Here is a 27,716-nt window from a genome sequence, read left to right on the forward strand (position 1 = left end):
TCTCAGTTTCTATTTTTTTCCAGTTTTAAATTACGTTCTTCACATTTTGCAATGATTTGCAAGATTGTTTAAAAAAAAATCCTCATGAAAATTCACCAGATTTTAGCATGATGTTTTTCCTAACACGCACATTTTTATATGCAGTTTTGACTAATGTACACATTTCTGCAAGTAATTTACCCTAATATAATGCACATTTGTATTTTATTTTCATATTTATGTACAGCTTTCCCTAACATATGCATTTTTTTTGGTAAAAACTGGTTGGAGAACTGCACTGTGAAATTCAGATGTGCAAATTTCAAAGGACAGCTGTGTTTCAGTTCACATATTGTTTCAAAAAGCGGAAAAAGATTTGCCTTTAAATGTGTACTAAATCAAATTATTTTTCCATCCCTAAGCATATTAATGCAGAATAAAGGTGCAATAGGACAGAAAATAATAATCTTTGCTGCAATAATAAATGAAGAAATCTAAAATTAACCAATTTTTAAGGGTTAAGACAAACCTAATATTAAAGGAGAGCTCACAGTTTGTCCCTGTTTTCCATCTTCAGAACACATATACCTGTCATTTCAGTGAACTGAATACTAGCTCAGTCTTGCCCTTCCCCCATTTCAAAGTGTTGCAAGAATAGTAATGGACATATGCGTTCATTTGTTGCTCTCTCTTACTATAACTGTACATCTATATATGGATGTTTTGCTAAGTACAAAGCAGGTCTAGGACTGGAGGGGTAAGAAGGCTTCTTGATGACATTTTAGGGGTCCTGCCAGTCAACACCATGAACAGCCAGCATCTACCTAAAACTTGCAGGATGGATTTCCACCCCTGGAAAAGAAATGCACATTTAAACCATGGGTGCTTCCAGAGCCTGGAATTGAAAGCCTAACATTTTCCCATCAGTGTTTTGACCCAGACAAAATGTATGTATATTTCTGTGGGTGATGCACACGGCTATTCTGAGCACATCCAAGTTTTTGTTTGATTTCTTGGGTTCTTTCTAGAAGAATGTATCTGAAACCCCACAGTTTCCATCTCGCTGATCAAAATTTCCATGATTTCCAGTTCTGAAATATCACCCTCTCCCTTAGTCATATTTCAGTTCTGCCACTTACCCTCATATGTGCTCACTTAAATTTAACTCTGCAAGTTGAAAATCATGCTTTGTTTCCACATGTTTCTCCCCTTTTGGCACTCACTATAACATAGTTGCACGGCAAAGTCACATACAGCCCCATATGTACTCTATTTTGCAAACTGCAAGGAATCTGTTTCAGCCAGTGAAAGAGTAAACTTATTCGAGTAAACTCATGAGGTGAGATAGATCATATAATACAATGATTAGTCATAGGAAAGTATGTGTTCCAGGACCAAACAAATGGCTATCACTTGCACAGATGGGTAGGGAGGAATAATAATCAAGATTTTTTTATTTAAATGTCTATTAATTTACACTAGAGATGGGAGAGAAGTTCGGGGGAGGGGAGGGAGGGAGCGGACAGGGAAAGGTGGCACCTTACCATTTCATCTCAGGGTGTTGAACTGGGCCAAGCCGGGCCAGTGCACCAGAAACTGTGCATTCAGTATTGTAGACCGAATTCTGTGGCACTTCTTCCTTGCTGCGATTAGACAAGACGACTCCTTGTTGAACTTCTATTGAACCTTTCTATTTCAGCAGGCAATTTTAAGGACATTTTCTGTTTTTCTGTTTAATTTCAACTGATAAATCTACTGCAAGCTTTTTTTTAAAAAAATTATATACACCACTTAGAAAATTCACTAGGTAAGCAGTATGTAAACAGCTTAAATAAACAAAAGCCTGTAAAGCATAGCAATTATTTATAAATTTGCATCTATAGGTAACCCATGCTGTAATCCTTATTAGGCGCAGGGAAGAGACATTGTAAAAGCCAACAGAGGGCCCATAATCTGACACCCTCCCCTTTTCTCCACAGCAGTGGAGCATGCTCACTAACTTTTTTCTTGTAGGAGAATTCCGGAAGCCAGCTTGGAGGAGAAGGCAGAGAGCTTGGAAGAGGCCTGGATGTTTTGCCTGCTTCAAGAGTTACAGATTTGTCCAGGTTCCTGCTCTACCATCAGATGTTTTTGGAGAGAGAGTGCCTGTAAGGAACCGTAAGTGTTGCTCTGATTGGGACTTCCACTTGGAACTCTGAGGTCATTTCAATTGTTGGATCTACAAATTGCTTTGTTCTTCTTTGGTTCAGTAAAAAGGTAAAGGTAAAGGGCCCCTGGGCAGTCAAGTCCTGTCAAAGGCGACTATGGGGTTGCGGTGCTCATCTTGCTTTCAGGCCGAGGGAGCCAGCGTTTGTTCACAGACAGTTTTTCGGGTCATGTGGCCAGCAGGACTAAACCACTTCTGGCGCAGCGGAACACCATGATGGAAGCCAGAGCACACGGAAATGCCATTTACCTTTCCGCTGTAGTGGTACCTATTTATCTGCTTGCACTGGTGTGCTTTTGAACTGCTAGGTTGGCAGGAGCTGGGACCGAGCAATGGGAGCTCACCCCATCATGGGGATTCAAACCGCTGACCTTCCGATCTGCAAGCCCAAGAGGCTCAGTGGTTTAGACACAGCGCCACCCATGTCCCTACTGCTGAAGATACTGTACAATCCTGCATGGTATACAATTCAGTGAGCCATAATGGCATATTTGCAGATATAAATAAGTATATGTTTAGTTTATAATGTATGGCTTGCATTTTATTCATTTGATAGGCTGGTGCAACCATGGGTGGGAGGTCCATTTTACAGATGGGACAGAATTTGGTTACCATTGGTGAATAGTGGTTACAAAAAAAAAATCATATAAATTAACACATACATTTCCCCCCTTGTTAATCTGTGGCCTCTTTTGGGTGTGTGAGATGCATTTCTCCTTTTTGGGCGGTCATTGTTTGAAGTCCACTTGAAGTCCCTCACTTTTCATGGATCCAGCAAACTGTCTCCTTAGTTCTTATAGAGCAGGGTTTCCCAAACTCCGTTCTCCAGCTGTTTTTGGACTACAGTTCCCATCATTCCTAACTAGAGAGACCAGTGGTCAAGGATGATGGGAATTGTAGTCCAACTGGAGACCCACATTTGGGAAACCTTGTTATAGAATGAGCAGCAGAGAGGAAAGCAATATTATTCCCTAATATGTCCTTTGTGATACATTAAGCCAGTGTTGGGAAAATCAAGACTATTTTTCTCCCCACTCCGTCCCCCCATTCCACCCCTCGCCCTCAACTGGCTTTTCTCACAAGGTAATATTGCTCTCTCTTCCCTAAACATGAACCAACGTCAGTAAGCAACAAATCTGGAAATCTCTCTAGGAGCCAAATCCCAGCTGGGACACTAAATCATTTCACAAGAATGTGTCCTATTGAGAGGTATTTGTATCCCAGTCTCATTACGCCATGCAAAAGCGCATTCCTTTTAAATAAAACATGTTTTTTTAGTCCACATGGCTAGGCAATCATAAAATTGCTACCAAAAACAATCGCGACTGACAGTCTCATAATGATCAGAGAAACATTCTGGGCAGGTCTATCTTAAAGAATTGCTTTAATGCTCAGGGAGAAAACAGATAATAGCACTTTGTGCAGTCATTGAAGCAGAAAGGAGAACATTAAACACACACACGTGTTTTGAGAAAAAGGCAAGACAGAATTTTTCCTCAGAAATATCAGCCACAGTGTGAACATAGAAAAAAAAAAAGCAACAAAAGTACAGTGGTACCCCGCAAGACGAACGCCTCGCAAGACGGAAAACCCGCTAGACGAAAGGGTTTTCCGTTTTGGAGGCGCTTCGCAAAACGAATTTCCCTATGGGCTTGCTTCGCAAGACGAAAGCCCATAGGGAAATCTCCGGGACAGCGGGGACGCGCAGCGCGTCTTCCCCACTGTCCTCGGACCTCCTCCAAAGGCTGGCGGTGGGGCGGAGAGACCTCCTCCCGCCGCCAGCCTTCGGAAGCCTGCTCCAAAGCCTGGCGGTGGGGCGGAAATACCTCGCCGCCAGCCTTCGGAGCATCCTTCCGAAGGCTGGCGGTGGGAGGAGGTCTTTCCGCCCCACCGCCAGGGTTTGGAGCAGGCTTCCGAAGGCTGGCGGTGGGGCGGAAAGACCTCCTCCCGCCGCCAGCCTTCGGAAGGATGCTCCGAAGCCTGGCGGCGGGAGGAGGGCTCTCTGCCCCACCGCCAGCCTTTGGAAGGCTGCTCCGAAGGCTGGCGGTGGGGCGGAAAGCCCTTCTCCCCGCGCCAGCCTTCGGATGGCTGTCCTGAAGACTTGCGGTGGGAGGAGGGTTTTCCTTCCCACCACCAACATTCAGAATGCTGTTCTGAATGTTGGCGGTGGGGAGGAAAAACCCTCCTCCCACCGCAAGCCCCGGGAACAGAGGAGAAGCGCTGCGCCCCTTCCCCTCTGTTCCCGTACCTGTCCTGAAGGCTTGCGGTGGGGAGAAAAGCCCTTCTCCGCACCGCCAGCCTGGCGAGCGGTTTCCATAGGAACGCATTAATTGATTTTCAATGCATTCCTACGGGAAACCGTGCTTCGTAAGACGAAAAACTCGCAAGAAGAAAAAACTTGCGGAACAAATTAATTTCGTCTTGCGAGGCACCACTGTATAGAGGAAGGAGATTTCTAAAATAATCATTCACACTATTGGAGAATGATGAAATCACTTGGCATGTTTGCCTATGTTTCCTGAGTGCCAGCCTCAAATCATAGCTTGCTTCAGCCATTTTGTCACTTCAGGGGAACAGTGAAGCTTATTTGCTATTATTGGCTGGGAAATTTTTAAAAAATAATGCATAAAGAGAAAGAGAATTCCCTGGGTGCCCAGAACCAGGCTTGGTGCAAGTACTCTTTGGTAAGAGAATGCCAGCAGAGATTTAAAATCACAAAATATGAAGCACAGTAAAGCATGGGAATATAGCCTATTAGACCTTTAAAATATACCTTCCAAAGTTCTCTACTTCCCCTAGCATAGAAAAAGATCACGTTTGATAAGTTAAAAATGGTTTACTTACACTTCTTCCAAGGTCAGATTCATGTGATTTTCCATAGAGCAGTCAGAAAAAAGCAGGCAGCAAAACTTAGGTTAGTTCCAAAGTGGTGAAAGTTCCAAAATTATTTGTATAGGAACGTAAGGATGGCTTTGTAAAAAAAAGGGGGGGCCATGCAGTGTGAGCTTGGAGCAACCACTAGCTTGCCTGGTATTCTACTATTTCCTAAAACCAGACAAAAATTAATGGATTGGAATATTTTGCCTGCTGAAATAAAATTTCCTCGGCCCTTGTTTTCAGTTATGCAAACAGACCTGCTATTTAGCATAGAAGTCTCAGATGGTGGAAGTTTACAATCCAAAAGGCTGCTCTCATCAGCCTTCTGCCTTTTCCACATTTTCATAGTGGAGGGGATAAATGGTTACAACACTTGGGGGCATGAGTTGCTTTGGCTATTCAATATTGGAAACCCAAATTTATTGGGGCAGCTTTGCACATGGAAGGAAGCATAAAACAGCAGGGTCATCCTGTCAACTCACAACCCTTCATTCTGCGCATTAAATGTAATATTTGTTAACATTGGGTGCAACAGAACTGCACTGTTAACTTGAGCAATAAATGTTCCTTTAACACAAACGCCTGTCTGCACGAACATACTGTTGTAGTTGCTTCTAAACCACCTTCTACATATGTTTTTGTGTAGTTGTATACACACAGGGTGCAATTAAGTACAAACTTACTTGTCAAACCCTCCCTCCCTTCAGCTTAGTGGCTTTTGTAAACTGTTGGCAGACACAACACAAGTACAGGTATTTATGACCACCTTGTGGGATTTATTTAGCAGGTGAAAGACTGCCTGCCACCTGTTTCCATCCTAGCACCCGTAAAACAAGAATATTTCTAATTTGCATGCAAGGTTGGAAATAACATTTAGGGTTATAGCCATGTTCTGAATAGACCCATTGAAATTAATGGTCCTAGGTTAGTCAGGCGGCAGGGGGAGAGTAAATGGTGGAGGGCTAACCATGTGTCATTCAGACTGTCCTAAGCCAAGCTCTGAACCAGTCGCACTCCCCTAAATCTGTCTCTGCCATGCCCTCCAAGATAGTCCTGCGGCCTCAAGTGTGGTAGAGGTGTTAGTGTAGTCTAAAAACCGACTTGAAATTATCCTTGAATAGTTTTGCCGCTAGCAAGTTTGATCCTAGCAACAAATTTTCTCCCCAGTGACAGACTTCTGTATGAGAAAACCTCTGAAAGAGTGTGCTGGCCACTCTGTCCAGATGGTTGAAGAGCAGAGAGGAAGAATGATTCTCTGTACTGTATATAGTTCTGTTTTATTTTCCTTAGGCCAGTAGTTATACAAGCTATAGTGTTAATTCTTCAATAAATACTTCGAAGCAGAACTGGAATGGGTGAGGTGTTTATTCCCACATGGGAAATCGCCAACAGATGAGCTGAACTGAGAAAGAAGATTCGGGAAGACTTTAGGCTGACTGAAAAAGGAACCCCAAGTGCACTGACAAGAGGTTGATTGATGTCTGTCACACCAGTGTTGAAGAAAAAGGTGACTTCTAGTCTGTGGAATTGAAAGGTCACCATCTTGTGAAATGTCTGACTAGCCTTGAGAAGTGTAGTTAGTATGGAAAAGAGCAACAGCATTCTCTGTTGTGATGCCTATATTATAGAAAAGTCTCTCAGGAGAGGTTCAGCTAGCCAGCCTCCTATTTTTAAATTGGTTCTTAAGACCATTTTGTTCCTGTTGACATTTTCCACTTAGAGCTTGCAATTATGTATTTATAAACTGTTTGCTGAAAAGTCTTTTTTTAATGCAGTTTTATTTCTGATGTTGGTCTGCTGTTTTATTGTAAATTATTGTACTTTAAATTTGTGATAATACATACATATTATTCTTTACTTTGTGAGCAGCCTTTTCCTATATGCTTTGTCCTAGGAAGGCAAAATACATTTAGTTAGTTATTGCCTTGTGAGAAATTTAAAAAAGGCAGAACCCCTCCTTAAAAATAAAAAGGGGTTCGAGCTGGGGTGTGGAAATGTGTCTCTTTTTAGGGATGTTACAGTCACAGATCACTGGCCATGATGTTTCATAGTCACCTTATCCAGATGGAAAATCAGATTTAAGCAACAACCTTGAAGATTAGTACGAGTACGAGGTGGAGGGGGAAGGAGAGGAGAGAACAGCAATGATGGTGAGTCCTTGATGGAGAATGACTTCACCCATTTACCCTTCCCAAAAAATAATATTTGTAAGGAACCACAGTGAGGTCTTGTCCCATTGTGAGGTCTTGTTCTCATAATCACTCAACCTTCATGGAATGCTTATTAGGTTCTCAAAGACACTTGGGCTACATGGATATTTGCCTGATCCTCAAAGCAATTCTTAGGTTATAATATTTTTGTTACAGGATTTGTATTATTGATTTATCAGTATCTGTAATTAAAGCATAGATCTGTAAAACATAATGTTTAATTGTTGTTTTTTTAAATAATAATTGCACTTCTTTCCCTATGTTTTTAGCTGGTTCCATTTTAGGTATAAGGGGCATTGAGTCCCTGTCAGGGAAAAGTTGGGATAAGTAAATAAATAAATAATCATAATTGATCACAATTGCAAAGTAAAATTCATATTAATGGCCCTACGGCGTGGTCTGAGAGGACCTGATTTGGGTCAGGTTTGGGTCTGGTCAAGGCTTGGATGAGAAACTGCCTGGGAACCAGACAGTATCTATGAGGGAAGAAAGGTGGGATTTAAATGCACCAAATAAATTAATGCAGAGTAATTAGTGATTTTTATTTGTATTTTTTAAAAAAAAGAAGTCTAGAAGCCTCCCTGAAAATTCGCCAGCATTTTCATGGAGAATTTCACCTAATAAATACATTTTTGTATGCAATGTTGTCTATTGCACATACATCATAAAGACACCACAGTCTCTGCTGTGCCTCATTTCCAAAGGAAATATGAACCCTTGGTAAGTGCCTAAACCCCTAGAAACTCGGACCACTCGGAGATTAGGGTGGCGTGTAAGAATATGCTATAAAATGCTGGAAATCAAAGTGAGAGGCATGGCTGATTTACGCATCACAGGCTGTCACTTGGCATCCAAAGAAAAAGACTCACAGCTATTCCAGGTTATGGAAGATTCTAAAGGACACATTGCTAATTCTAGAAAAGCATGCTGCCCAAAATTGTCCTGATAGTTGCCTCCCGACCCACCCACCTTTTTCCTTTTTAAAGTTTTGAGCATCTGCTCTGACCATCTTAGCTTCAAGGAGGATTATGTGACCTTTTGTCAATGGACGTTAAAAATAACAGCACCAAGCTGATAGATTTTGCACAGGCTTTGGGTGATGACTTTTTCTACCAGCAAATACGAAAAAGAAGAAGTCAATAATGTGTGGTTAAAACAAAACAAACATTTACCCATTCTACCCTGTAGAATAAAACTGGGGAACAATAATTCAAATAATTTTTAAAGAATATTTAAGTATCACGTACCAAATTGCTTCCTTTAACAGTTCTGTCTCATTACAGGGGGTGGGGATTTATGACAGGACTGTTCATCTATAGCACTTAGATTGTTAAATGCCTCCCCCAAAGAGGTCCTTCACTGATTTTTCAGCATGCAACCAGAACCAGACTTTTCTTCAAAAAATTTTTTTGCAGTCTTAGAGCAGCTGTTTAAGGAATTTATTTTCAACAGCTGTTGAAATTTTTGCTAATGTTAAAATTTCATTCCATTTTTATTTTATAGTTTTAAATGCACTTTAAAGCTCCTTAATCCTGCCCACCTAGCAGTTCAAAAGCACCCTTAAGTGCAAGTAGATCAATAGGTACCGCTTTATAGCGGGAAGGTAAACAGCGTTTCCGTGTGCTGCTCTGGTGCCGGTTCGCCAGAGCAGCTTCGTCACGCTGGCCACGTGACCCGGAAGTGTCTGCAGACAGCGCTGGCTCCCGGCCTCTAGAGTGAGATAAGCGCACAACCCTAGAGTCTGTCAAGACTGGCCCGTACGGGCAGGGGTACCTTTACCTTTACCTTTTAAAGCTCCTTAAGCAGTTTACAGAAAAGCAGGGTATAGCTAAGAGTAAACATGGAAATCATGCTTAAGTAAATGAGCCAGCATGTACAGTCATAAAAGACTGGTCTAGTACCAGGGGTGCCAACCTGAGTAAAACTTAGGGCATCAGTGGCGAACCTAGGGCGTACAGAGGTCTCACTGGTGGCACATGCGCCATCGGCCCATCCACACTGTTGTTTTGTTGTTTTTTCCATTTGTGCTCCCACTCCTCCCCATGCTACTGCGTGCATCCACTGCTTAAACCTGGAGCTCCCCCCCCCCTTGCTGGAAGCTGGCGATTGTTTTCAGCGATTGTTCTGTTTTTCAATTGGCTGCGGCAGCGGCTGTTTCTGATTGGGCATAACAGCGTTCATTATTTGACCCTCATGATTTCCCCCCTGCACTTTTTTCGATGCTGCGGGGTAGTTCCCAGCTCCCCCCTCCAAGCCAGGCCTTGCCCATTCCCTTCTGCCCCCCCCCGCCCCCGCCCCGCTCCAATACTCCACAGGCCTGACCTGTCAAAGCCAAGCCTATTCACAGGGTTGTTGTGAGGATAAAACTGGAAGGGGAGATCAACCTTGCCACTCTGAGCTCACTGGAGGAAGAATGGTAGAGAAATGGAGTAAATAAGCATCTGAAGCACATGGAACTAAGCTATGGATTTCAGCAGCTCTCCAGATAGAGTTTCAGAACTGAATAGCATCCAATGCACTCTATTTTATTTCTAGCAGATGTCATTATTCCTTGTCAGAGAGCACAGTCTCTCCGTTACAGCGTATGAATCTAGTTTCCTACAGTTATGTAAGAACAAAGGAGAGTAACCAGACACAGGCTTTTTTCTCTGGAAGGAAGAATTGACTGAAATTAAAAATTTCGAGAGATCACTGTGGCAATTTAACAATGTTCATCAACCTTGGGTTCCCAGATGTCGTTGGGATAATGGTAGTTGTAGTGCAACAACATCTAAGGACCCAAGGTTGAAGAACATCGATTGTGAGTACATTTTCATTATCATTTTAAACGAAAGTAAACAAAACATCCAGAGCTGAGTATTAAGAAAAGGAAGAGCAGTAAGGGGAAGTTACCGATTCAACAGTTGAGCTGAATAGACTTTTAATCAAAACCATATTATCATGCCTGCATTTGGGCAGAAATATAGTTGAACAACACAGAGCTACAGCAGGTGTATAGCAAATGATCATTGTTGACACACCCACTGTTACTTTGGGATTTATGATTTAATAGCAATAAATAAAGACAAAAAAACCAAAAAATTAAGTTGTAATCAACTCTTCCCTTATGGCTACAGAGCATGTGGATTACACAAAATGTGGTGCCATGGTTGGTTAACTTGAGAGGCCATTCTATCTGACCTAGGCTTTGACAGTGTCATATATCAACATGGCAAAAAATAACGACTTAATAAACACATTTTCCAGTTTAGTCTCTCTTTAGATCAATAATCCCTGTCAAAACATCTTTATTTATACCTCAGTTATTTCTATGCTCTAGTTGCATAACAGATAAAGATGTCAGAACTTTTGGTTTGTATTTAGAGATTCTCTTGGACAGTCAGATTCAAAAGGTTTTCTAAAAGGAAAAAGAAGCTTAGCATTGTTAGATCAAAATGCACAATGCAGTTTTTTAAAATAAATCTCATTATTGTCAAATGCCAGTTTATGGGGGAAGGGGGAGAGCAGTCTTCCAGCTGCTATCACTGCTTCTGCCAGAAGTCTACCATAAAGCTAAATCAAATGGCAATAAATTACCGTTAAGCACAAAGTTTAGGAACGCAGTTAGCACAATTTAAATTATTTCAAGCAAGGAAATGTCTTTTGATGGTCACAAAGAAGCAGACGACTCTAAACAAAACTCCGTAAGCTTAGTAAGCTTAGACTCTTTACTTAGCTTTTATATTTATGAATTAAAATGCAGAATGTTTTACAAAAGTCAATGAAATGCAGCCCATGACATGGAAAAAATGCAAAACATAAAACAACAAAAGTAAAATGCACACCAGAACCTTAAAAAATCAGGGTCAAACCAGACAGTATTTTTAAAATGAAATGCAGCCCTTGGAGACTCCCAGTTTAAGTGGAAGAATGGTGTGAGAAAGGGGATACTTAACCCTTCCCCTTCCTGCTATTTTCTCTGCCAAAAATAACCACCTCAAGGGAAGGAGAAAGAATATATAAAAATGCAGAATAATTTTATAGGGTAATTCTTCTATAGGGTATACAATAAAAGGCTTGGATAGCCTGCTTATTTTATTTTCGCAAATCTTCATTCTCTAGTTCCATTTGCAAATCTGCTTCCAAATGAGACATCTCCGCTGATTTGGAGTCCTGAACCCCTGGCCTACCTGGCTGCAAGTTAGTATGTCAAGTCCAAAGTCCAGGGGTGAAGCCACACAAGCAAAGTCCAAAGGTCGGGAAACACAATCCAAGGTCCATCCAGGTAGCTAGGTCTGAAGTCCTGCAGTCAGGATACCATCCAGAGTCAAACCCAAAGCGCAGTCCCATAGAGGTCCAGCAGCATCCAAACCAAGTTCCATCGACAGTGAGCAAACACAGCCCCTCAGTTCTGCTTCCCTTTTGTACTTTGCTGATTGCAGCATCTGGGCTTGATGAGGCAGGTGACCCTCACCTGCTCCAAGTCTACTCCAGCTGAGCAATCACATCCCTCCTCCCAGAGCTAGTGAGCCCCACCTGGCCAAGTAGGGAGCTGGGCTGCGGGCCCTTGCCTATCTCAGCCTTCTAGAGTGCCACTCCCGCTGCTCCCTACACCTCAGAGCCCAGCCTTGCCGACCCCTGACCTAGTATGATACAGAGCAGGCCCCTTCTTCCCCCAATGGCCATTGATTCCCACTTCAACTATTGGGTAAGATTGATTTGATTCTTCCCCACTTGTTTCTGATGTAGATCTTCACTTTCCCCTTCTTTCTTGACTCAGGGGGTGGGCACCATTTCACTTCAGGTGCCAAAATGTCTTGGGAAGAGTGGCGCTCTCCATCCCTCATTCCAGTCAGATGTGAAATAGGGCCACACAGGAGAGCACCTGTTGATTAACTTTGGTCAGGCCGGGTCATATTAGAGAAGGTATCATGGTCCCAAATTGTGCAGAGCTTTAAAAGCCGTAACAATTTCAATGTTTCTATTTTGTTGTTTACTTGTATGTTTTCATTAATCCTCTAGGAGTAACAGGTAGATGTGATTTTGCAACCCATCAGTATTGTTCCAGCTTAATGTCATATCCCTGGCTGGAGAACCAGGGTGCAAAATATCAGAAATGAGGCTTGTGGCATTAAGCTAGCAGGACAGAAACCTAGACCTCTCAACACTTACATTAAATTCTTGGAAAGATTTCTGAAGTTTGTTAAAACCTGCACCACAAAAGGTGCATTTCAAAAATTTTAAATAAATACTGATACCAAATATATATGCTGGGCAGCACTTCTGTAAATAAATTGCTTGACAAGACAAGTACAGTATGCATCATTTTTATTTTATTTTTTACGGACAAATCCACAACCTGAGTAACCCAAAGGCTTTTCATTTAAAACGATCTGTTGAAGCCAATGGGACTGAATTGGCTGAAATCCAAATGCTTCAGGTGAACTGGGTTGTGAATTGGGCTACCCATCAATCAAACAACTATACAGTACACAGCCAGTATGAAATAAATCACTTCATTCACTTTTGCAGAGGCTAAATCAGAAACCCACAAATCCAGTGATACTACTTTTTAAAACACTTCTGTTTTTAATTAACTTAGATGACATGGGTGTGGTGACTATTGGAATTATTGGTCAGTACAGCCAAGCTCTGATTCTTAGTAGAACTGCTGCTTAGCATTCAAATATTCTAAGAAATACCCCTTTTGTAGTGAAATCAGCATAAAATATATAGTGAGATGCTATTGTCCATTTTGTTCGTAAAAAAAAAAACTTGCATTGAAGACTGTGGAAGCTTTAGAGCTTGATTTAGAGAACAAACAAGATGCACCTTGAGAAATAATTTTAAATAGGACAAATGTGCAAAGATCTTAACAGATCTATTGAACCAGGTACCTGGATATTGAACCTAACATTATGACATATTAGGTTAGATTACTGTAATGTGTTATACATGGGGCTGCCTTTGGAAACTATAGCTATTCAGTAGCCAGCTTCAGGACTGGCCCAAGATATTTGGGGGGTATGGCAACCCGCCCCCCCAAAAAACTCATAACAATATTATACCAATTTGGGGTTGACTGTATTGGGTACTGGTTAGTTTCTCAGCACAGTTTAAGAGCAGTTTTTGACCTATAAAACATTTTATGGTTCAAGACCCCAGTAACTCCTGGGCCATCTCTCCCCATATGAACCTGTCTGGATTTTGTAGTCTTAATCAGAGATCCTCCTTCATGTGCTCAGTTTTAGGGAGGTGCAAAGGGTGACCACAAAACAGCAGATATCTTCAGTGGTGGCCCTGCTCTCCATTTGTGGAATGCTGTCCCCAGGGAAATACATCTAGCGCCATCATTGCTTGTTTTTAGACACCAAGCTAAGCCATTTTTATTTACCAAGGCCTTTGATAGTTAAGTTTTGCTGATATTTTAGTGGTAGTGAGGTAAGACTGTTTGGATGATCATTTTATAAATGTACTGTACATTGTTTTTAAACTTTCTGGCTTAAAATTAATTGTATTTGTTTGTATTTTATCATGATAAATTCCTTTGAGACTTATTTGTATAAAACAACCGACAAATATAAATGATGATGGTGGTGGTGGTGGTGGTGGTGGTGGTGGTGGTGGTGGTGGTGATGATGATGATGATGATACAGTGGTACCTTGGTTCTTGAACAGAATCCATTCCTGAAGACTGTTCGACTTCTGAAACGTTTGAAAACTGAGGCGCAAAGGGCTGGCTGCAAGTTCAGTTGGAAAAATTGAAAAACACGCAGCGGAAGCCGTTCCACTTCCGAAGCACATTCAAAAATGGAAGGAATTACTTCTGGGTTTTCAGCATTTGAAAACCAAAACGTTCGGCTTCCGAGACACTCGAAAACCGAGGTACTACTGATAAGTCTTGTACCCATGAGGGCAGGAGGAAACATCATAATGGGTGGGAGGCATAATCATGGTGAAATTATGGTTTAAATCAAACTATGACTTAGCATGATATGCAAACCATTTTGTTACTGTAAACATTTTCTGTGTTCAGCCTTTTTTTTAGTAATCAAGCTGTCTTAGACTATCTGTGTAACCAATGCCCGCTTTCAATGAAAATACCCAAACAGTGTATATTATCTTCATCAGTAAGTGACTCCCAAGTGTCTTGTAAATTATGGGTCAGGAAGAATGGAATGTTATTGATCTTCTGAGTATTTGCATTTTTATTTTACCTAACATCTATGCCAATCTTATTGGAGTATTTTATTATACCACAGTGTATCCAAGTGTGAGCTCAGTTTTCTATGTTTGGTCACTATGGAGTCCTTCTTTAACACACCGTAAATTGTTCCACCAAACCCGTGAAAAAAATAAAGCGAAAAAAGAGAGAGCTGAACTAACAAACAGAATGATTAATAACACAAAGGAATAATTTTAGAGACAAGGTTAACACATAAAATGATGATGTCACGCGCAAAACATAGGTGAAGTTGTGGCAACTTAAAGACCAACTTTTTTTTAATGGCGTAAGTTTTGTGGTCTATACTCCACTTTATCTGAAGCATGTTGTACAGTCCTGATCTGGCAAGCACAAATACACGTGTAGGGTGTGGCACGTGAAAAAGTGAATTTAGAGGGAAATTAAATGACAACATTTACCTGAAAGTCAAAAAGTTACCCTGACCAGTTAACACAACAGTGCGGTGACCATATAGTGAGGCAGCGTTGGTGATAAAACAAATAACCTGGCATTGGTAAGCCAATAATCACATGCAATGTGATTAAAAACAAAACAATATTGATTCAAGCCACCGGTGACATAACTGAATTGCCTGATGAATTGCAATTAACAGTTTCCTACTGGAGTTTTCTGTTGAAGTCTCTGTGTTCTTGTAGGGCCATTTTAAGGTCAGTTACAGAGTGCCCAGGTATGTTAAAATGTTCTCTGGATATTGCTATTTCTGATGTCCTCTTCACGTCCATTCATTGTTTTTGTGGAGGCTGGCTTGTTCTACGCACAGTGCAGATGGGCATTGCTGGCATATGACTGTATGCACCACTGGAAAATGAGCAAGTGAGTAGTGTGGTGTCTGACATTACTAGCTTTGGTAAGAGTGTTGCCCAAGTCGATATGGGGGCAAAGTTGGCATCCTGGTTTGCTGCTGGGCCTGGACCCTGTGTTTGTGTCTGTATTATCTGGCTTTCTGTGGCTAGGAAGTAGCTGTTTTAGATGATTGTGGATGAGAGGGAGGACAGCTTGAGAAAGGGCTGCTATATTCTCCTCTGACTGTTGGGTCTTAAATATTTTGGGAGTATTCTTAATCTGAAAAAGTATTGATTTTCCCCCCAGTGTACAGATTGAATGTATGTGTTGCAAAGGGGATGGTGAAGCATTTCATGTGACTTGCTCAAATATCAAGTTGTGTGAAAAAAACCCATGGGTGGGCCAGCATACAGTTTTTGTGGTAATTTAGTCATAGGGTCAAGTCGTACTGCATGTTCCTCATGAAGACAACTAGCCTGTAAGGGATAACACATTTTCCTACATTAAATAAATCTCTCAAAATTACTACTTGAATCAACCTTTCGTAAGGAGTCACCAGCCATTGCAGTCATGAGCTGCTCTCACACAGAAGAGAACACACTTGGGCTTCATCTTTCCTCAGCTGATTTAATTCACACTTCATTTTTCATGCCTTCTTGTCAGAAATGTTGCTTTCAAACAAGCCAACACCCATCTCCTCTGTATTCAGCAACCAGTTAGCCAGTCAAGACTCATGAAGCAGACTGGATTGTCCAAAAACATTGTACCAGGTATATTATGGAAATCTGGAAAGTATGTTCTGCAGTAAATTACTCTATAGAGTAATAAACAAAATTAAATTACTGAGATTCAAGTAGTTGCTGTCCTGATCAGTTGTAGTGTCTGTTTAAAAAGGAAGGCAGTCAGGTCAAATAATCCCAGTAACACAGACCAAAGGAGGTTAAAGTATAGCTTTAATAAGCAGTTATTTGATACAGAGGCCTCTGATTAACCTTCATTCCACACGTCCCTTCCTCCCAGTAGTATGTAAATAAAATGTCTTAATTTGAACATGCTACACCTGGCTAGAGACTGTTTATGTCAGGCTGATCATCCTCCCAGTTGGGTGCAAGTATTTTTAACAGTTCGTGATTAATGATAAATACAGCAGACATAGTGCACCTTATATTTAACTAAGCCAGTTGTTTTCTATACCCAAACATACACTTGAACATATAGTTGCCTGGAGATGAACACTGTGCAGCCAGACCTATTAACATGCCAGCCACTCCTATTCTTGCATATGCAAATCATTGAGACTTAACGCAGTTTCAGTATTTCCCCATGGTGTAAATATGATATCTAATATTTTAGTATTTATATGTTGTTATTAAAAAAAGGCGAGGCAAATTACTGGAGGACAAGGCAATCAAAGGCTACTAGCTGCCATGGCTGTATTTTACTTGCACTTTCAGAGGTGGTATGTCTCTGAATGCTGGATGCTGGGAGTCACAAGTGGGCAGAATGCCATCGTGCTCAAGTGCTGCTTGCATATTTTCGACAGGCACCTGGATGGCCACTCCGAGAACAGAATGCTGGGCTTGGTGCACCATTGGCCGGATCCAGCAAGGCTCTTTTTACATTCTGATGCTGAGGTTGAGACAGAAAACACAGACAAATCCAGACATATCAATTCTACATTACCAGTACGTTACCAACACTAGTGGCTTGCGTTGTATCTGGATGTGAGAAACCCTGACTTGTATCCCTGTTTCATCGTACTGTGTTTTATTGTATTTTGTAAACTGCCCTGAAATTCGGCAATGAAGTGTGATATACAAATAATTAAATTAGTAACTAACTAACTAATAAAAAATAGCTGAAACTCAAACCTAACCATGTGCCCAAAAAAGAACAGGTAAGTTACAATTTTTTTTATTAGAAAAATGGAGACCAGTAATGGAAAAAACAATACTGGTCACAAAGTGAGATAAATACTCTTATCATTTAATTTACCAAATTCAATGGACAAATGCTGCTAATATAGTAAATAATATACAGCTTATGAAGTAACGAACTGTAGAAATAAGGATTAATCTATACAGTATTTTGATTCTGAAACAAGTTTTTTTGTAGCAAATTGTAATACAGTACAGTGGTACCTCAGGTTACATACGCTTCAGGTTACAGACTCTGCTAACCCAGAAATAGTACCTCGGGTTAAGAACTTTGCTTCAGGATGAGAACAGAAATCGTGCTCCAGCGGCGCGGTGGCAGCAGGAGGCCCCATTAGCTAAAGTGGTGCTTCAGGTTAAGAACAGTTTCAGGTTAAGTACGGACCTCCGGAACGAATTAAGTACTTAACCTGAGGTACCTCTGTAATATTTTTTGTGTGCCAGCTGGGGATTTGAATGGTTCTTCAAGTAAGTGTTACAGGATACCAAAAAACAGCAAAGCACTCTTTGGTTATCTCCTCTTCCTCTTCTGTGCATGGTCTTCAAAAAGCTTTCTTCCCAGCTTCATTAACCTACCCTTTTTTACTTTCTGCATCCAGAACCCTATCCACCGATCCTAAATTTACTTCCTCAACAGTAAGCCCATTTAGAGGGCCTTAACTCCATACAAGCGTGTCCAGGATTGCAGCCTTAAAATTAACATTGAGCTCTTTTCTTGACAGTCCTTTATCTCAAGTTATTCATAAAAAATTGGCCAGCTACAGTCCCTTTCCAGAGAGCCCTTAAAATGGATCTATCACACCCAGCAAGCATCAGCTTGACACCTAAGTTATAGCAATATTATTTTACTCCAAGGCATCTATCCCATATTTCAAAATGTCATACCTTGACTTCAGCAGGGAAAGATTTATAGTAGCTGTTCCCAAAGGCAAACAGAAGATCCTCCCTAAGCTTCTGTTTGAAGTCTGGTGTAAACACCAAGAGTGCAATGCAAAGGGACTTGTGAAATGTATACCCCTGTCCTCCTTTCAGCTGCTAACTGAGCCCGACACTTTCAGGACAGGAACATTTGGAATGGTTTCACTTTAACTGACCTTCATACTCATATGCTGAATATTTTCTAAGATGAAACCTGAGTTTTTTTATGATGATGACATTTAGGACACTCACAATTATTTTGTGGGGGCAGTCAGAGGAAACAACCAGTGATGAGGTAGGTGCCTGCGAAGTGCTAGATGATAGCTTCTTGCAGTAGTTTCAGGTCTCCACACTACCAAGCTTCTCAGAGGGCGTGGTGGTACGTACAATACATCTACCAAGTCAAGCTGAGTCCCTGCACTGACGCCTTTGAAGCAGGGGTGGAGATCCTGTCACTTTCCAGATGCTGTTATGCTCCAGCTCCCATCAGATGCTCCAGCCACCATGGGCAAAGACCATGGATTATGAGAGTTGTAGTCCAGCCACATCTGGAGAGTCACAGGTTTCCCATCCCTGCTCTAAAAAAGTTACAAGATCATCATGGCACTGCAGTCTAGCTCTGGTCTTTAGAGAGGGCATATTCTCAAAACAGGAGAGGGCTCCCACACAGTCCAAAGTAAGGCCCCCTCCATATTGTTAGTTCAGGTTTAGGAATCACATTACAGTGGTACCTCGGGTTAAGTACTTAATTCATTCCGGAGGTCCGTACTTAACCTGAAGCACCACTTTAGCCAATGGGGCCTCCTGCTGCTGCCGTGTCACCAGAGCACAATTTCTGTTCTCATCCTGAAGCAAAGTTCTTAACCTGAAGCACTATTTCTGGGTTAGCAGAGTCTGTAACCTGAAGCGTATGTAATCTGAGGTACCACTGCACATTCACATTGCACAAAGTAATGTTTTTCCCACTAGAGGGTGGGGCCACCCTTGTGGGCACCGGATACATGAAGTGGGCAGACGCTAAGATTCGGAACCAGCTGATGCCTCCCAATCTACACCAGCCATGACAGAGTTAGGAAAAAGGAGCCTAACAATTTTTGTGATGTAACATTGCATTCGAATGCACGAGAGAATTGCCCTTTTCATCTATTCTCTGCTGCCATATAAGAAGGAAAGAGAATGTGTCCATTTCCCAATTATCCTTTCCATCCACTCACATCCCACAAGTATACTCAGAGGAAGACCATTCTAAAGCAAACCACAAAGTACCAATTTTTATTTTTATTTTTGTTCTGGAAATAGAGAATGGAAAAAAATTGGGCAGGGGGGCTGATCTGGCAATGTTTTTGGGTTTTTTTCTGGCAGAAGCACTGGCAGATGCTGACAGGTTTTCCAGGCCTTGTATGCAAACTGCGACTTCATAGCTGGGGGGTGTTGCCTGAGGTCAACATTTAGGAGAGACTTATGCACAACATCCCAATCCTTGTTCTTCAGCAGTAAAGCACAACTCTCAGAGCTGAACTGAGATCATTGGGGAGGGCAATGAGCACAAACCAGCAAGGCAGGAAATTAAAAAGCAATACTCTTGTCAAGGACATGGTTTGCCAAATGGAAAGGGTAAAATTGGTGGAGACACCCCTTTCATTTTCCATTATGCTGGGCTTCTCTCCCTCTCTCTCTCCCTCCCTCCCTCCCTCCCTCCCTCTCACCCCCCCCCATACACTTTAACTCTGGTAAATGATAACAGTTAAAAGAGTTCTAAACTATTAATAGTCTCAGAAATGAAAATACATTACACTCATTTTGGGATTTCGTTCAAAATCAACAGATCAAAGGGTTGCTTATATAGGGCTGTACAGCAGTGTCACATTCAGACACTTACCAGGCCCTCACCTGCCTAACTTAAGAGCTAAAAATACTTAAAAGAGCTGCCATTCTCTTGGGCCTCAAGCATTTTAACTAATCTTTTCTAGTGCATACTATTCATTTATTTAAGACATTTCTAGACCACTTACTTATTTGCATTTCTAATCAGTGTACAAATAATCCATAGAAAGTGGAATAATAAAGATTTATCATAAAAGCAAACTCTGGATGAAATTTAATGTAGCGTGCAAGGAATTGGAGTATGTGTGCATGGAACAAGGTTTGCTCATGCAGTGAGACTTCTCCCCTTTTTCTGGGTTCCTCCCAACCCTCCAGAGCAGATTTTAGGGGGCATGGGGGAAGAGACAGGGAAGGTCCTATTGTGTGAGTGGACCTTGTTCCATGCATGCAACAACTTAATTAAATCTCTCCAAATACCTTAAAATGCTTGCTGGTACAAGAAAGTCTTAGCCGTGCTCCTGAAGTTCGTAAAGCTTCGTAGCTGGGCCATTTTTATTGGTTTATATATCAGTTTCACAGAAGTGTTCCTGGTAAAAACTGTAAATGCGCATTGATCTGAATATTCACAAGCAAAAGGAGCAGGTAGTATTGTTGCACAAAGCTAGCAAAGGAGTTCATTAAGTGCTTTAATAGGTACTATCCTGTATTGTAGACCAGTATTATCATCTTATTGCCTGTGAAAGGGAAAAACACATGTTGCCTATAGGCGCCTGAGAGGCAAGATATGAACACAGGACTTCCGGATTCATACTATAGCCACTACAATACACTAGTTTGCACTGTATGTGCTGATGTTTCAAAATTGCTGTAATGTAGCATCTCTGCAGGTTTTTTCATGTTACAGTAATTGGAACATAAAAAGCCTTATTGTCCAAGTCATCCACGCTGTCTTTTCACTGCCTTGTCATTCAAAAGCCCCAAACCTCTAATTAATATAGTAAGAAGATCTAACAAAACTGCGCCTAGTATTCCTATATTTGCATTTACTTGGATCACATATATTCTAACGCGGTGTGTCCAGGTGCAAAACACGAGAATACCGTTCACATTCCTTTCCCAGGCTTCTGCAGCATGGGAGTAGCTCAGACAATGATTGCGAAGAGTTTACAGATGGCAGCTTTTGTTTACCACAGGTTTTGCTGATTTTGTTCTTTTTCCTTTCTATGAATTTTGTTTTGGCCAGCTTTAATAATTACATTTTTTTTTTGTCCTACAGAGATTTCTGACCACCGTCACTGAAGTGGATTCATTTGTGGGATGGGCAATAAAAGCAAAATCCAAGCCAAGTAAAAGAAGAAGAAGAACCACCCCTCCCACTCCTCCAGCTGCTGCCTTCCATCGTAGACAAAGCTGCCAACAGTTTGACCCTTATCTTAAAGGAAAATAAGGTGAAAAATATGTGTGGAGAGGTAAGTCAGACTGACCTGAGTAGAAAGTAAGGGAGTGTCAAAAGCAGGCAGCCCTCCAAAAACAGCGAAGCAGCAAAAGGAAACACATTTCGGTGCATCCCTGTCATTAAGGCTGAAAAAACATAGTATTTGAGCAGATCTGGAAAATGCCAGCCATCCTAGGGTTAATTTCCTGAGTCCCCTGCTAATGATATTAAATTGTTTGTTTTAGTTGTGATGCCTCTAAATATTCCAACTCCCTTTTATATAAGCAAGCACTTTAGCACCATTAATACTGTACTGGCTGTCAGTAAACTTGGCTGCTATTCTTTTGCAGAGATCATTGCATTTGTTTTGGGCCAAGGGATGGTGTAGATCCGGGATGTCCAACAAAAAGTTAAGGGGGGGGTTTAAAAACTCTGTGCAGTCCTCCCCCCAAAAGCTCAACTCTGGGCACTTCTCTCCTAAAAAAAGCTCAACAGTTCTGGGCAATCCACCCCCCCCCACAGTCCTCCTCCCTCCAATGACAATTGGTAGATCACTCCCAGTGTTTTTATACTGGGAGTAGATCACAGTCTCTTGGGAGTTGGATATGCCTGGTGTAGATGACTAAGACTTGCAGGTCACTAGAGTTTACAGTAAGGCAGGAAGAAGGGGGAGAAGGGGAGGTTGATAGCAGCCACAAGGAAAATATTTTGTGATGATGCAGGCAAGGAAAATTGCATTCAGGTAACAAGAAACTGGGACGCGGGTGGCGCTGTGGGTAAAACCTCAGCGCCTAGGACTTGCCGATTGCATGATCGGCGGTTCGAATCCCCGTGGCGGGGTGAGCTCTCGTTGTTCGGTCCCAACTCCTGCCCACCTAGCAGTTCGAAAGCACCCCCGGGTGCAAGTAGATAAATAGGGACCGCTTACCAGCGGGAAGGTAAACGGCGTTCCGTGTTCCAGATGCAGCTTGTCACGCTGGCCACGTGACCCGGAAGTGTCTGCGGACAGCGCTGGCTCTCAGCCTATAGAGTGAGATGAGCGCACAACCCTAGAGTCTGTCAAGACTGGCCCGTACGGGCAGGGGTACCTTTACCTTTACCTTTAACGAGAAACTAAAAAACCCACAAAGGGTCTTTTTTAAATACGAGAGCAAGCTTAAAGAGACATTTATACAAAGCAGTTTTCATGAGAAATTATTCAATTTCTTAATAAAGTTTCTTTAAAAACAAACAAACATGAATGCAAGTCAGAGATCATATCCATATTTAGAACTAGGCCAGAGAGCAATCTTATGCGTATATGTGTAATAATGCAAGTACTCCACAGGATTCATTTATCTCTGTGCGAGTCTCCAGTGGTCTAGCCTTTCCTAACTTGGTGTCTTCCAGATGCTTTGGACTACAACTTCCATCCTGTCTGCCTGTTGTCCATGCTGGCTGGGGCTGATGGGAACTGTAGTCCCAAACATTTGAAGGTTATCAACTTCAAAGGCAGCTCTAAGCCACATTAATTGTACCGGAGCAGATCCCCGTATTATATGCAACAAGGGACTGCCATGGAAGCCAGCATCTTGTGGCAAGTTTTCCCCACTCTCCTTTGAAATGTGTAAGATCATTTATATTTAGATGCTCATCTGCATAACCTTATGACCCTTATAACCTGCCATCCCCAGATAATTGGCTGCTGCTGGCAAGGGTGGAGGAAACACATAATGCGAGTGACCCCTACCTGTTTGTGGGGAGATTTGACATTTGGTTACCTAGTTAAATTTCTAATAGTAATATTAAAATAATAAACCATAAAAGAGGGGGATCCCAAAACAATGAGCAGCAAGAACAGATATTCTGCAGTAAATCCAGTCATGACTGAGTAACCACTCAAAATGTTTGGGTAAGCAGGTGGGGCTTAGCCTGGTGCTGGAATGTAAATAAAGTTGACTTTGGGACAATGGCATGCAATAGTTGGGTTACCACCATGAAGAAGGCCCTCTTGTGTCACCACTTAATATACCAGTACTTCCCCTGACAGTAACGATAACGATATCTTTATTGTCATTGTCCCTTGCGGAACAATGAAATTGAAAAACTACATAAAACTACATAAAACTACCATAAAACTACATAAAAACTACATAAAACATTCAAAACCCCTAAAAAAACCCCTAGAATGAGATGGGGTTCTCTCCTATGAACTAAGGACACAGACAGGCTGATAACAGGCTTGGGTGTTCCATTAGCTACCTAATTCTCAAGTTGCTTAGGGTTTTGTAGATCAACCCCTGAACCTTAATTTCAGCCAAGAAATGAAGTTCTTTCAGGATTGGTATTATGGGGTTATGCTGCACTGAGCAGGGGCTTTGTGCTAAGTATGACACCAAGTCCTACCTGGAGTCAGTGGCAATGGTAATGATGTTGCTACAAATACAATTTATTTACTATAATTTTTGGGGGGTCAAAGAGCATATTCTGAATAACTAGGTATTGGGGAGAAATGTTCTACAGCTTTAAAAAACCCACATTAATCTCACATGCATTTTAATTATTCTCAGCTAGAGAACTGTCTATTCCACAACCATTTTAATGAGATCTCAAGTTAATTTAAGCTGAATGGAACCCCTTGCTCAAATTTAATACAATTGTTATTAGGCTTAAATAATAGGAGTTGAACTATCTGCAGTCTGGAAGGATCACTCTTTTATTAGCATAGCCGAGGGATTAGCAGAAATGTTTGTCTAATGAATGCTGCTACTATATTTGAGTGCATGCCTGAATGAGCTTCTTGTTGATTGAAACCTATCTATTTATAAGCTCTTCTAAACATTTAAGAAAAACCTTCCTGTGTCGCACAGCACTGTTGCTTGGACCGTTATGAGTTCATTGTTTTTCCATTTGTGACAGATGTCCTTTTAGGAGGTTTTACACGTTGTTGAACTATCTGTGTGCCAAATTATAGGTAATCACAGAGAAAATTTACCACATATCCACGTTTGCAGAATTTGTGAAATAGAGGAGTGGCAATTTTCACCAATTGGCAGGACGCGACAACCACTGGGCTTACCATGTATTTGGATGTGCACTGTGGAATGTTACCACTTGGTAAATAGCAAGCACACTCATTTCCTCCTGCTTTCTTAAGGTGGCTTGGCCTATCTTATTCTTTACCACTCCCGGGATGGAATTCCAGGTTTGAGAACACCTGTGTAGTGCCACTGTCACCTGTTTTCCTTCACAGCTCACCTCAAAACCTACTGTTCCATGAAGCCCTCACAATCCCCTGCTCTGTCTCAATGTCCAGCCACAAAAAGTATATGAAACTGCATTTGCTCTCATACATTCCTCTTCCCTTGCCGACTCCCCATCCTGAACCTTTCTTGCTCACTTTCAAACTTCAGATTGTGAGAACTTTGGGCAAGGACTGTACATGGATAGTGTTGCATGAATTCATCCATATGTATCACTCGAGTCCTATCACACATTAAATTATCTGTATGCCTAATACATTTAATTGCCTTAAAACAGAGGCATGGAATGAATGGCCAGAGTTATGACCTAGCAACACCTGGAGGGCTATGTGTTCCCTTCACTCCTGCCTTATCAGAAAATAAAGCATCAAAAGTCTTAGTAGTTATGGCAAAAGTAGCCTTCTAAGCCAAGAAGGGTGGGGAAATGGTCCCTAGGGATTTAGTACTGATTCAAAGCTTTTGCAGTAGCTGAAGTTTAATGTATACCTTGGCACATTAACTGCAGGTTTTGTGATAGGTGTTACTGGCAAATCATTCAACAAAAAGTATAAATGCCATGACACCGGTTCTCAAAAGATGGGCCAAAACAAAAAATGTGTTTCAAGGACCTTATGATCATCTTACCAAGATACAATCACTCGCATTACGAACCATGCAGATTACCTTACTAGAAAAGTGGGTCAGAAAGACATACCGGTTAGTATTCCTAATAAATTAAATGTTGTGCTATGCTTTTGTAACAGGACGATAGCATCCAAACACTATACGTAATGGATAAACAGATTTACTGCTTTAAAAGTTTAAGTGTATCCTCTTTGTACTAGCCCTTCCTTTGTTACAAACACACAAGCACGGTATTTTAAAATAATATTTTCCAGTCACCATAGGCATTTAAAAATGATCTTTGGAACAGGCAGCAGCCAATCTGAGTAATCTTACTGACAAGAATTCCAGATTAGTTAGGCCTGTCCCCAGTTTAATTTTTTCCTAGACACACTCCAGTTTATTTAAGTACTAAGAATCCAAAGTGTGTGCCACTAATCCCTATTTTTTGTTCTCTCATTTGTTCCTTTAACACTACTTGGATCTTGGCAATTGAAGACAGAAATATCACTGATATTTATAATTACTCAGCAAAGCAGAAATTTGTTAATTTCCCAGTATCACAGAACCACATATATTGGAAACCAAAACTTTGAAAAAGGTACTTTTATTTAAAATTTTGGAAGATACCCTGATGAAACAATTAAATCTTGATAATATCAATTCTTTTGTAGGGAAATTATCTAAATGCCTAGAATTTACAATTATCACATTTTTACTTTTCCTCTTCAAACAATATACCATTTTCTGGATGGTGAGTATAAAGAAATCTGAATAATAAAAATCCTAGAACTAAATATTAATGCTGCTTGGTTTTACAGATAGAAAGATGCAAGAAACTGGCAGAAAGTGTTGTTCAGTGGTATAGCAGATGTTTCCAGGAATTAAACGCCAGGTTCAGTCCTCGGCATCCCTATGTAGCATTGATGATGATGATGATGATTTATTGAATTTATATACTGCCCTATACCTGGGGGTCTCAGGGTGGTTCACAGAATAGAATCAAAATATAAAACCACAAAATACAAAATAAAAACAACAACAACAAAGCCCCCTCCCCGAAACACATTTTAAAAGGGCATAGGATATAAATCAGATTGAGGAGATTCCATGTCTGCAACACTGAAGCGCTATTGTCAGTCAGTGTAAGCAATACTGAACTAGACAGACCATGGTCAGATTCACTACAAGGCAAATTTCTATGTTCATATACATGTCTTATCCCCTTGGGAAGGTTGTGTGCACTGACCCTAGGTCTATGTCCTTCCACCATCCCCAGTCCCTGCTGCCCATCTACATTATTTCCACTTGGGACCCTTTATAGGAGCTGTTGAACTTATGAGGTTAAGATCTTTATGAGACTGGGAACAGAAAGAGGAAGAAGTGGATCAGAAACCATACATTAGTCGCTGGAGTGAGGTCTACTACTGGAGTTGGTCCCCCTTTTTCAGCCTTCTCAGCCCTTTAAGTACAAAACGACGCAGCCTAGAAAATTGTTAACGTTGCTGATTTTTTCTTGTGTGAATCCTGCAACTTTTTACACTGTTATGACGGGAGTGGGGGGGGGATGCACAAATTGATGACAGAGGACTCACTGAACTCTCCTTGGAGTGACTTCACCATCCGTGAACGTTAATTATCATTCCTAGAGAAAGCACCATTCCAAGGATGCTTGCAACCCAGGCCTTATTATAGAACTGTTGCAGGAGAAAGGTCATCTGCTGCTATACTGCAGCTGGGCACTCTACAGCCGGCTTTTGCAGTGTGAATATCCCCTCCCACTTCATCTGTAAGCAGAAAAGGAAACAACAGGATGCCCTATCATGGCTCCTCTGGGACGTGGAAATAGTGCAACAGGAAAAGGAAAAAAGGCTTTCCAAATTCCAAACGTGGCTCACAATCCAGGCTTTCTCACAAACTCGGGGTTTTTTTGGACGTAGACAAAATGTACTGCATTTCCACCTAAAAAATAAGTGTGAACGTGAAAAGCAAAAGTGGAAAGACAAAAAACTTAAGAGGTGGAGGTTGTGCTTTGCATGCAAATGGTCCCAGGCTCAATCCATGGTGTTTCAGTGAAATGATTGAGGCCTTGCAGAGACTATGCCAGGCCAAGTGGGTAGTTCTTGAGTTAGGCAACTATGTGTTCACTCAAAGGCTACTCCATCCCCAATGTGGAAGGGCCTTAAAGGCTCTGTATTCTACTACTGCGCCCTTTTTGAAAGTGGGAAGGTGAGGGAGGAAGGAAGTGGGAAATGTCTCACTTTTCTCTCTCAATTCTACTAACTTTTCCAGGATGACTTTGGCATTTGAGCAGCAAGCAGAGGGAACAACGGTGGGGGAGGATGTGGAGAAGGGAAAGTGTCCTGTAAAAATGTTTGTAAGAGTCAGCTGGCTTGATTTGATGGGGGAGGAGAGGAAAAGAACGAACAGAATATTTTTGTGTTTTGCTCTCTGAATGTTGTATTCTCTCAAGACACCAT

At 41.4% G+C, this 27,716-nt stretch overlaps 2 long non-coding RNA genes across 4 annotated transcripts; one reads left to right on the plus strand and one right to left on the minus strand.

Annotated features, from left to right (window-relative positions):
* Positions 1–208: 208 nt before the first annotated feature.
* On the minus strand, positions 209–2,103 carry LOC309528671. The gene is made up of 3 exons (XR_014217878.1): positions 1,980–2,103; positions 1,524–1,622; positions 209–831 (listed from the first exon to the last, which is right to left on the minus strand). It is a non-coding gene; the product is annotated as an uncharacterized lncRNA (long non-coding RNA).
* On the plus strand, positions 1,992–27,460 carry LOC309528658. 3 transcript variants are annotated; one of them, XR_014217861.1, is made up of 3 exons: positions 1,992–2,136; positions 21,233–21,425; positions 24,528–27,460. It is a non-coding gene; the product is annotated as an uncharacterized lncRNA (long non-coding RNA). The 3 variants fall into 3 exon arrangements; XR_014217862.1 differs by lacking the exon at positions 1,992–2,136 and adding an exon at positions 9,593–9,688; XR_014217863.1 differs by lacking the exon at positions 1,992–2,136 and adding an exon at positions 9,765–10,072.
* The last annotated feature ends 256 nt before the right edge of the window (positions 27,461–27,716 follow it).

The sequence above is a fragment of the Podarcis vaucheri genome (genome assembly GCF_965113315.1).
Source record: "Podarcis vaucheri genome assembly, chromosome: 3".
NCBI lineage: Eukaryota > Metazoa > Chordata > Lepidosauria > Squamata > Lacertidae > Podarcis > Podarcis vaucheri.